The sequence below is a fragment of the Schistocerca serialis genome, unplaced genomic scaffold (assembly GCF_023864345.2).
Source record: "Schistocerca serialis cubense isolate TAMUIC-IGC-003099 unplaced genomic scaffold, iqSchSeri2.2 HiC_scaffold_1400, whole genome shotgun sequence".
Classification (NCBI taxonomy): Eukaryota; Metazoa; Arthropoda; class Insecta; order Orthoptera; family Acrididae; genus Schistocerca; species Schistocerca serialis.
In genome coordinates, this window is record NW_026047626.1 from 5,515,988 (window position 1) to 5,527,947 (window position 11,960).

An 11,960-nucleotide genomic window follows, 5' to 3' on the forward strand; every position below is an offset into this window, starting at 1 on the left:
TGAACATCAATGGCAGTTCTCTCCCAATCATAATCTTGAAAAGTTCATCGTCCTCGTCGTCGGCTGATACTCGTATCCGAGTCTTCATTTCTCTCCTGAGATTTCCTTTGTCACGGTTCAGGCGTGGAAGTGTCGTTGATGGCTTAGCAATCCAATCCTAGCGTGGAACAGGCGGCCACAGACATTACAGCTGTTGGAAGGTGGAGAACGTGGCTGAGCCTGGAGGAGTTTACGTCTCCGGCGTTTGTCATCCTCCATTCTTCGACATTCCAGCTCAAAGATTTGAAGAGCATTTGAGGTAACTGAGCGCCAGCGACTTCGGTCTTCTGCTATTGTGGACCAGTTACTCGGATCGATGTTCAAGTTTTTAAGATTTTTCTTGTACTGATCCTTATAACGTTTCAGAGGGGCACCTCGTGGCCTTTTACCTGTGCTCACTTCACTGTACAGATTACGTGCTGTCCATGTAGCATTTGGACGTCTTACAAAGCATGTCTTCCTGAATAAAGACCTATCACTGTACACCAAACTGATGGTGTACAAAGCTGTAGTCATTTCCACCATGCTACATGGTTGCGAAACCTGGACGTTATATCGCTGTGATCTGAAGAAACTAGGACGCTTCAAATTTTTAAATTTGCTGATTCTCACTTTATTGCTCACCTTACATTTAGGCTTGGCATCTTCAACATGAACTGCCTTCAGTAGTTCCTTCTCATTTTCTTTGGTTACATCTGTTGGCTTCATCTTTATTGCCGTAAGTACCAGGCCTTTCATTTACTTAGAAAAAATCTTCTATAGAATAAATATTCTGTTCACACCCAACTTTTGTTTAGTCATAAAAAACCCAGGAATTTCACATACACTTTGTCATCCTTCTTCCTCAAGAGTTTCTCAACAGGCTATACGTGTGGAAACTTCATCTTCTGTAGCTGATGTTCATTAAAAGTTTCTTTCCCTCCTTCCCCTCCAAGGTATTCAGCTTGTATGAAACTGGCTTAGAGAAAACAGCTCGATCAAAGATAAGAAATTTTGTTGACTAGTTGACTTTGTAGCTCTTTTGCAAAATTTTTAAATTTGCTGATTCTCACTTTATTCCTCACCTTACATTTAGGCTTGGCATCTTCAACATGAACTGCCTTCAGTAGTTCCTTCTCATCTTCTTTGGTTACATCTGTTCGCTCCATCTTTACCGTTGAAAGCATCCAGTTATTGTACTCATCAACCAACTTTTCAACCAGTTCAATTGATTTGTAGTTACCCTGAACAGGAAACTCTTTGCACATTTTCTTCCATTGGTGTTCCATTAAATCCTTCGACAAAAGATGCATTCGTCTCTCAAAATGTTCAGTACCGGTTGATATCACGTTTCTTCGCCACTTTTCAAAATTGTTTGTTGTAAAAATTTTTACCGTTTCTGTCTGCACATTTTTTTCCGAAGGCATCCGCCACATATTTGTCGTTACATGCGATGGCCGATGCAAAATTTGAGAAGACATTGATGACAGTCAATAAACATTTGGGTCTTTTGTTAATTTTTGAAATGGATTTCAGAGTACCAGAGTCCATTTCTATTACGTCAGTTAGCCATCAATCGTATATGAAAAGTTGGATGACACTACTTCTTTTAAAAAAATTTCCCAAGGTTTCTGTAGTTCGTTGGTGGTTTCTTCACGAACATTCACTACCTCTCTAGCGGCTACAATTTTTTTTGACAAATTTACTTTTCTTTCTCTTACATACTGTAGGAAGACCTTCATCAAAGTTAAATACTCTCCCGACATAGTAGTATAGTTCATGTTGACCTAGGTCGTCAACCAATTGTCTTGGTGTTAGCACCAAATAAATCGAAGACAAACTTCTTCTCGTTGTCTTTGTGGTAACGCGCCAAGTGTTTGTCAACGTTAACAGAAGTATCTAAACTTACCGCTCCACACACAACACTTTTTGGTTGACTGGTTAGTTCACCGATCATGCAAATACCACGAAAGTGGCTGATTTTCAACTGTTTTGCCAACTTTGCTAGGTTAAAATTTGGTCGAGCTTTGTAGCTCCCTCATTCTCTATTGCATGGTTGTGTCCCTTCTGTTCTTCCAGTACTACATCGTTCTTTTGTTTTGTCGTGATTACATTTTGCAATGGCAACAACGCCACCAGAGAGTGAACCAACTACTCCCGGTGCAGCAAGTAAATTTGGTAGAAATCCTCCTTTATGTTGTGGTAGTCCTGACCCTTACTTCTTTTTCATAAGATATCCAACAATTTTTTACGAGACGTATGCCTAGAGTTATGAGTAGGTTTACACCAGTATTTTGCTTGTCTTTCCTCGTTCGTTGCGAGTCAGTCAAAAACTCGTGATTGCTGTGTAGCGGATAGTTGCTGAGTTTAGTCTTCCCACTCGGCAGAACACTGTAGTCAATCGTGAAATTGTTCATTTACGCAGACAAAAAAGATAAACCACTTTTATGAACCTCATCTGTTGTCATCCAAGCCATGCCTAGCTTTCCTTTTCCATACACTATTCCTCTTACTGTCATTGCAGGCAATTTTTAACCAAATGAAGCATCTTCCGCTTGCATTTGTCCCTTTGGAGCCGACTGACGTTCTTTGCCATCTCTACGTGTTTTATCTAGACCTTTGTGGTATCTGTAGACTATGTCACGTCTTTTGCCTATTTCGTACAACGGATTAATTCCTTGTTTCCTTGAGCCAGTCTTTCGTCCAGTGTTGTTCCTGGACCACAATAAATGTGTCCTGGTAGATGCCTATCGAACGCAAGTTCGTTGATCATCGTTTCCACCAAGCCTTTACCATACTTTTCACTTTAGCGGAATGTATGCGGAAGATTGTTCAAATATCTGACTCCTGGGAATGTTGATGAATAAGTTACTGTATTAATTCCGCAACATCTGTTTTACTACCAATATTTTCATTGTTAAAATATTTGTTGCCTTCCATCTCCTCACCATGGATACTCATTAATCTGTCTCGTAACTGATGTACATCATTCATCCAGATATACTCGACTGCTTTGTCTGTGTACATATTTATGACGACTTCACCCACTTTCTCATCAGCATCTGAACGAATGGTCAACACTTTGATCAACCTTCAGTCTTGGGAAGAAAAGGTCAACCATTTCTCTTACCAAATAAATGTTCTTGGCCACCACTCATGAACCATGGACCTTGCTGTTGGTGGGAAGGCTTGCGTGCCTCAGCAATACAGATAGCTGTGCCATAAGTGCAACCACAATGGAGGGGTATCTGTTGAGATGCCAGACACACGTGGGCCTCCTCAAAAGGGCCAGTAGCCTTTTCAGTAGCTGCAGGGGCAACAGTCTGGACGATTGACTGATCAGGCTTTGTAACACTAACCAAAACACAATATCTGTGCTGGCACTGCGAACAGCTGAAAGCAATGGGAAACAAGCCCTAATTTTCCCCCAGAATATGCAGCTTTTCTGTATTGTTAAATGATGATTTTGTCCTCGTGGGTAGAATATACCGTAGGTAAAATAGCCCCCATTCGGATCTCCAGGCGAAGACTACTCAGAGGACGTCGTTATCAGCAGAAACAGAACTGGCGTTCTACAGAGCATAGCGTGGAATGTAAGATTCCTTAATCGGGCAGGTAGGTTAGAAAATTTAAAAAGGGAAATGGATGGGTTAATGTTAGATATACTGGGAATTAGTGAAGTACGGTGGCAGGAGGAACAAGACTTCTGGTCACGTGAATACAGGCTTATAGAAACAAAATCAAGTAAGGATAATGCACGAGTAGGTTTAATAATGAATAAAAAATATAGGAACGCGGATAAGCTACAACGAAAAGCATAGTGAACACATTAGTGTAGCCAAGATAGACCCGAAGCCCACGCCTACCACAGTAGTACACGTTTATATGGCAACTAGCTCCGCAGATAATGAACAGATTCAAGAAATTTATGTGCGATAAAAGGAATTATTCAGATAGTTAAGGGAGAGGAAAATGTCATAGGAGAAGATAGAGAATGAGAAGTAGTAGGTGAATGTGGATTAGGAGTAAGAAATGAAAGATGAAGCCGCCTGGTAGAATTTTGCACAGAGCATAACTTAATCATTACTAATACTTGTTTTAAAAATTATGAAGGAAGGCTGTATACATGCAAGAGGCCTCAAGACACTGGAAAGTTCAAAAATGGTTCAAATGGCTCTGAGCACTACGGGACTTAGCTTGTGAGGTCATCAGTCCCCTAGAACTTAGAACGACTTAAACATAATTAACCTAAGGACATCGCACACATCCATGCCCGAGGCAGGATTCGAACCTGCGACCGTAGCGGTCGTGCGGTTCCAGACTGTAGCGCCTAGAACCGCTCGGCTTTCCCGGCCGGCCCAGAAGGTTTCAGATAGATTGTATAATGGTAAGACAGAGATTGAAGAAACAGGTTTTAAATTTACAGGGGCAGATGTGGCTCTGACCACAATTTATTGGTTATGAACTACAGACTGAAATTGAAGAAACTGCAAAAGGTAGGAATTTAAAGAGATTGGACCTGAATAAACTGAAAGAACCATAGGTTGAAGAGCGTTTCAGAGGGAACAAGATCGAGAGCTATCAGTTCTGTTCGTCCCCAGGAAACGAGAAGATGAAAAACAAACTAAATACTCCCAACAATGATCATCCGTTCTTCTAGTCAGCCTCGTTACGCTTGACTTCGTCTCTTGCCGATGAGACAGCTATGAATGGTCACATCCTCAACAACGGGAAGATAGAGAGTATGAAAGATGAAGTACTTTTTCCATTAGATGTTCTTGGTGGATTCTTCAAAGCTTATATATAAAGAAGTGATAGTGACGTTAGAAGGCGATCTAACAGTATGTTTCACATGAAGTTGAGGTGCCAGCGATGCCATTCTTCGTTAGTCTGATCGAAATGACGCCGTTGTTGAAGTAGTAGGTATGCTTCCAAGGGTAGGCAAAATTGTTGTCGAGAGTGTGGCAATCCCTGCTACCGCAGTAAGATACGCACCAGAATATTTGCTCGAACTACTACAAGAAAGGCCTAAAATCTGAAAATTCCCATTTATTTCTTTGAAGCACAGACCGTCGAGATGACAGGACTGAGCAGCAAAAGAAATTTCCAGCTAGATGTCACAAATTACTACATTTCCTAAGAGTTTGGCATGCCTCACCTAATTTTCGTTCTGTTCCAAACTAATTGCAAAAATAATCAGTTGGCTGACTCTTCCCTGTTCGATCACGTCCAGCTTCAGAACGCCTACCTGACGAATGGGGGAAACGAAGTTTTTCCTTAATAAAAGTGGAAACCCGACCCAGCTGGCGACTTTCTGAAAGCTTACGGTGCTTTTCCTGCTTTTAAATGTGCGACACAGGTGAGGGGTGACGTTAACTTAAATCTATTCAGTTTCGTCCGAAATTATTCGATCTGTGTCTTAGACATGTCAGTAATCATAACTGCATTGACAACGCAAAACATGACAATGAAGCTGTGTGCAACGTTCAACGGTAAAATTCCGAATGATGCACATGTCTATATAATCATATATGGCAAGATAAAATTTGATATACGACGCTCGACACAGAATTGTCAGTGAAATTTTTTAAGAATTTTCTGTACGAAGTGACTTCTGAAGTAATCTTTCGACTATGTCCAGTCTTAAGCCTGCTTCCTCTGGCTCTTTCATTTCTATTAATTTTATGTGTTTTGCCGTTAGTTGATTTCTTTTCATGTTATATCTACACACTGCAGGCCCCCCTCACCCACACACACGCATTACATTTATGTCAGTGTTACTCCTATGTTGTCGATGACAAATTTTACATCTGTTTGCACATTTACCCATTGCTAATAGATTTATAAAACTCAGTTACAAGTTTAATTTCTTGGCACTTACTATATATTTTTTGTTGCTTTCTTCTCTTTCGTCATTCCCCACGGAATACAACACTCAGAGTTCTTTGTTGGTGAGATTCTTTAATTTTTAGGTATTTTATGACATTCTATGCCTGTGTTATTATGTTTCTCCATCATTTATATATGTGGTTGAAAGTCATCGAGTGACTTCTCCTTATAAGCGTGAATTCATCTTTATGTCACCACCATTTATGTAGAAAAAGGCCTTGGTATGTTTAAAGTCGCGTGGCTTCAAGACCTTTTTCTACATAAATGGGTAAACGTGAGGTAAGAATACCTGCCCTTTCTTGTTTTGTAACCGTGTGTTACCCTGATAAAGATGAAGTGTCTGCCTTTATAATCAGTTGAGTGATTAACACGCTTTTCATTTGTTTAATCCCGATAACGACGAAATTTGTGCAGTTTATGAGTATTACAAACAACGTAATTGGGTAAGTAGTGCTCGTACGGGAGTACATCTATCATATTTTTCAGGAGAATATCTTGTTGTTGTGAGGAATCAACGCTTGTTTAAACACTAATTTGAGACGACTTCATTTCTATCACGTATCTTCGTACCAGGTTCATCGTTCTTTATGTTTCAACGTCGATGAACAATCTTTGCACTCTTGAAGCCACATTATATCCTTCATTACACAGGTTTTGACACCTTTCGATTTTTCTTTCTTTCTTGCTATCAACTTTACTAACATACATTTTTGCTCTCATACAAAAAAATTCTTCCATTATTGTTCCATTGCACTGATCCTTCATCTTTCCTACAACTTTCTTGTTCACTGGTGGTACACTGTAAATACTCTCTGTTGGATAGTCACTTGTGTCAAGTTTTTCGATCATCAGTTCATGTCATCGCAGAAATCTTCAGACTCTTTGTTTTAGATGATGCTGCCAGTGCCTTGGTAACTAAGTTCAGTTTTTTCTCCGTGTTTTACCTTCATCATGTTGTGGTACAGGTCGCACATTAACTCTCTAGACACGTCGAGTACACTCATACCAACAAAACATGGCTTGTTGAAGACGATTTATACCTTCTAGAATGAAATTTTCACTCAACAGCGGAGTGTGCGCTGATATGAAACTTCCTGGCAGATTAAAACTGTGTGTCAGACCGAGACTCGAACTCGGGACCTTTGCTTTCGCGGGCAAGTGCTCTACCAACCGAGCTACCAGAGCATGACTCACGCCCCGTCCTCACAGCTTTACTTCTGTCAGTACCTCCTCTCCTACCTTCCAAACGTAATCTTCCAGGGGGACGAGTACAGTAATCAGGTCCAGATGGATGTGAGTTGCAGTGGCTATGCAGAAATGCAGAAGATTGCACAGGCTACGGTAGCATGTACAGCTGCATCAAACCAGTCTTCGGACTGAGGACTATAACAACAACAACAACAACGATTTTGTCAGTTTCTTGAATAAATTTTCGAAAGTAGCAAAGAAAAGAATATTAGGAAAGTTTTAGGATAAGAACTCTTTGACCCTCTTGGACAACTACATCTTCCTTGTTTCTTCATAGAAAGTCATAAATGACTTCACAACAAGGTTCTGCCAAGGAATAAACAAGAAAATTTGTCTGAAGGGGACTACCGAATGTTAGACCTTAACGTTCTGCCGAAGGTGAGGAGTAGGACAAGAACGAATAAATGAAAACGTTAAGAGAGAAATCATCCCGGCGTAATCAAATCAGGGAAAACATGAAAACGTAAATCCTCACGACCGAAAATGTTTGAAAGGTCCTAAACGTGAGATCAGGCTCTTAACTACCATAACACGGCGCTCGTTGTAGCTCCATGTGGCGTGCTCAACGATTCTGCCAAAGCCTTTCATTGCATGGATCTCAGAATTCTCCATGCGAAACTTAAGTGATACGATGTTGATGGGATCCTTTTCGCATTTACGGAAACATTTCCATAACAGGAAATATAGTTACCACATTGACAAACTATAACACAGAAATAAAAATTGTAACACAGAGTGGGAGGCATTAAGACAACGCAACTGTTACCGACCATTAACTGTTCATGTAAATGGCTTCGTTCTGTCTTGCGTGCTTCATTTATAACAACAAATCGCTGCGTACTTTTATTCTTCGCCTGTCTGTTACGAAGGAACATAGTCCCTTGTGATGCCGTCTGTACCGGGATCAGGCGAAAGGCCTGACACAAACACTTTAGTACAGTGACCAAATGTGACAAAATACGTATGTTGATCATCTGTCTGTTTTATGTGTATCAGTTGGGAAAGAATTTTTTACTACGTTTTCAGAGTATTGTGCCATCCCCATGACATTAGTGTGAAAACCTACGAAACTAATGCGACGATATTAAAAACAATCGTATTGATAAAAGTCATAAAGACGATGTGTTGTGATTATTGCAGTGAAGGGGATGCAACGCACTTCCCTGGGGCACACTCGAGGTTACTTCCAGGTCTGACGGAGAGTCTCCATCCGAGATAACAAGCTGCATCCTCCCGACTAAAAATCCTCGATACACTGACAAACACCGCTTATGCGCCACATTGTCGAACTTCTGACAATAGGCGTAACTGGTACTGAGTCAAATGCTTTTCGGAATCGAGAAATACTGCACCTACCTGATTGGCTTGATCCGAAGCATTCTGTATGTCACGAGGGAAAAATGCGAGTTGGGTTTCACATTACCGATGTTTCCAGGGGCCATGCTGGTTGACATGGAGGAGATCATTCTGTTCCACATACCTCATTACGTTTGAACTCAGGATATTGGACGGTAGTTTCGTGGATCACCTCTGCTACCCGTCTTGTAGACAGGTGCCATCTGTGCCTCTTTCCAAGAGCTGGGCACGGTTTTTTGTTGGAGAGGTTAGTTGGAAGAGGGGCTTACACAGTCTTTATAGAGTCTGACAGGTATTCCCTCGGGCCAAAGAGCTTTGTTCAGTTTTAACGATTTCAACAGTTTCTCAATACCACTGACACTAATATTTGTTTTCACTGGTGTGAGGACTGTTGGGTTCTCCTTCGTAAAGGAACATTTGAAAACGGAATTAAGCATTTCAACATTTGCTTTGCTACCCTCAGTTTCATTTCCTGCCTCATTTGCTAAGAGCTGGACTGTAACTAACTGACTATTAAACAAACAGTCTTTAGATATCGTGCTGCCGTGCACCTTCGCCACCTCACCGGTCGGCACTAGGAAACACAGTATAGAAGGCACTGCTGAACTAGACACGCCTGTGGTCGAGAAGACCGAGACACGCCCCCACGCTCCATGCCGATAACGCCCCCTGGGCAGCGTGCACACCGGCCGCCGCCTCCGACCGACCTGCCTCAAGCTCTCAATCTCAGCACCCAAGTGCGTCACATCTGGACTCAGATCACACTGCACCTCACTACCTCGCATTGTGCTCCAGTCGTCCACAGTGATAGTTAGCTGTGAGGTCATCGCATATACACTACTGGCCATTAAAATTGCTACACCACGAAGATGACGTGCTACAGGCGCGAAATTTAACCGACAGGAAGAAGATGCTGTGATATACAAATGATTACTTTGTCAGAGCATTCACACAAGGCTGGCGCCGATAGCGACACCTACAACGTGCTGACATGAGGAAAGTTTCCCGCCGATTTCTCATACGCAAACAGCAGTTGACCGGCGTTGAATGGTGAAACGTTGTTGTGATGCCTCGTGTAAGGAGGAGAAATGCTTACCGTCACGTTTCCGGCTTGGTCGGATTGTACCCTATCGCGATTGCGGTTTATCGTATCGCGACATTGCTACTCGCGTTGGCCGAGATCCAGTGACTGTTAGCAGAATATGGAATCGGTGGATTCAGGAGGGTAATAGGGACCGCCGTGCTGGATCCCAACGGCCTCGTATCACTAGCAGTCGAGATGACAGGCATTTTATCCGCACGGCTGTAACGGATCGTGCAGCCACGTCTCGATCCCTGAGTCAACAGATGGGGACGTTTGCAAGACAACAACCATCTGCACGAACAGTTCGACGACGTTTGCAGGCGCATGGACTATCAGCTCGGAGACCGTGGCTACGGTTACCCTCGACGCTGCATCACAGACAAGAGCGCCTGCGATGGTGTACTCAACGACGAACCTGGGTGGACGAATGGAAAAACGTCATTTTTCGGATGAATCCAGGTTCTGTTTACAGCATCACGATGGTCAATCCGTGTTTGGCGACATCGCGGTGAACCCACATTGGAAGCGTGCATTCGTCATCGTCATATTGGCGTATCACATTGCTTGATGGTATGGGATGCCATTGGTTACACGTCTCGGTCACCTCTTGTTCGCATTGACGGCACTTTGAACAGTGGACGTTACATTTCATATGTGTTACGACCCGTGGCCCTACCCTCCATTCGATCCCTGAGAAACCCTACATTTCAACAGGATAATGCACGACCACATGTTGCAGGTCCTGTACGGGCCTTTCTGGATACAGAAAATGTTCGACACCTGCCCTGGCCAGCACATTCCCGAGATCTCTCACTAACTGAAACCGTCTGGTCAATGGTGGCCGAGCAACTGGCTCGTCACAATACACCAGTCACTACTATTGACGAACTGTGGTATCGTGTTGAAGATGCATGCGCAACTGTACCTGCAAGCGCCATCCAAGCTCTGTTTGACTCAATGCCCAGGCGTATCGAGGCCGTTATTACGGCCAGACTTGGTTGTTATGGGTACTGATTTCTCAGGATCTATGCATCCAAATTGCGTGAAAATGTAATCACAAGTCAGTTCTAGTATAATATATTTGTCCAATGAATACCCGTTTATCATCTTTATTTCTTCTTGGTGTAACAATTTTAATGGCCAGTAGTGTAGTTCAAATACAGACACGGATAGGGTTCAGGAATTAGTACACGTTATCTGATTGCTGTTAACCACAGAAATTCAGACCACACGTTATTGAAGTTAAGTATGCAATCGATTCCTGTAATAAAGTGTATTGTAACCACATGTGCATCTCGTGTTGTACAGAGAGGAAACGGGCCACCCAGTCCTCATCCAGCCAGAACCATCAAGCGTTACAGAAGGCACAGCCACAACAGATAACAACAGAACAAGATCATTTGAGAATATTCTGGTACCAGAGTCATTGAAAGTGTCATTCATTGCTCTTTTAAGAGCCAAACGCATTTCATTAAGCATTTCCCTATTTGTAGGTCTATGGTTTGTTTTATACCTATTATGCAGTAACCTCTGTTTCTTTAAAGCTTTCTTTGCTGTGAATGTTTACCATGTACCATCCCTCCCATTAGGAACTGTCCCACTGGGTACATACACTATGTAATCAAAAGTATCCACACCCCCCAAAAATATACGTTTTTCATATTAGGTGCATTGTGATGCCAACTACTGCCAGGTAGTCCATATCAGCGACCTCAGTTGTTATTAGACATTGTGACAGAGCAGAATCGGGCGTTCTGCAGAACTCGTGAACTTCGAACGTGGTCAGGTGACTGAGTGTCATACTGCTAAACAGCCCTAGGTCCACTCTTTCCACTGTGATAGTGAAGTGGAAACGAGAAGGGACACGTACAGCACAAAAGTGTACAGGTCGACCTCATCTGTTGACTGACAGAGACCGCCGACAGTTGAATAGGGCCGTAATGTGTAATAGGCAGACATATATCCAGACCATCACACAGGAATTCGAAACCGCACCAGGATCCATTGCAACTACTACGACAGTTAGTCGGGAGGCGAGAAAACTTGGATTTGATGGTTGAGCAGCTGCTCATAAACTACACATCACGAAGGAAAATGCCAAACGACGCCTCGCTTGGTGCAAGGAGCGTAAACATTGGACGATTGAACAGTGGAAAAACGTTGTGTGGAGTGACGAACCACGGTACACAACGTGGCGATCCGATGGCAGGGTGTGGGTATGGCGAATGCCCGGTGAACGTCATTTGCCATCGTGTCTAGTGCCAATAGCAAAATTCAGTGGCGGTCGTGTTACGGTGTTGTCGTGTTTTTCATGGAGGGGTCTTGCACCCTTAATTGTGCCACTATTACAACACAAGCCTACGAT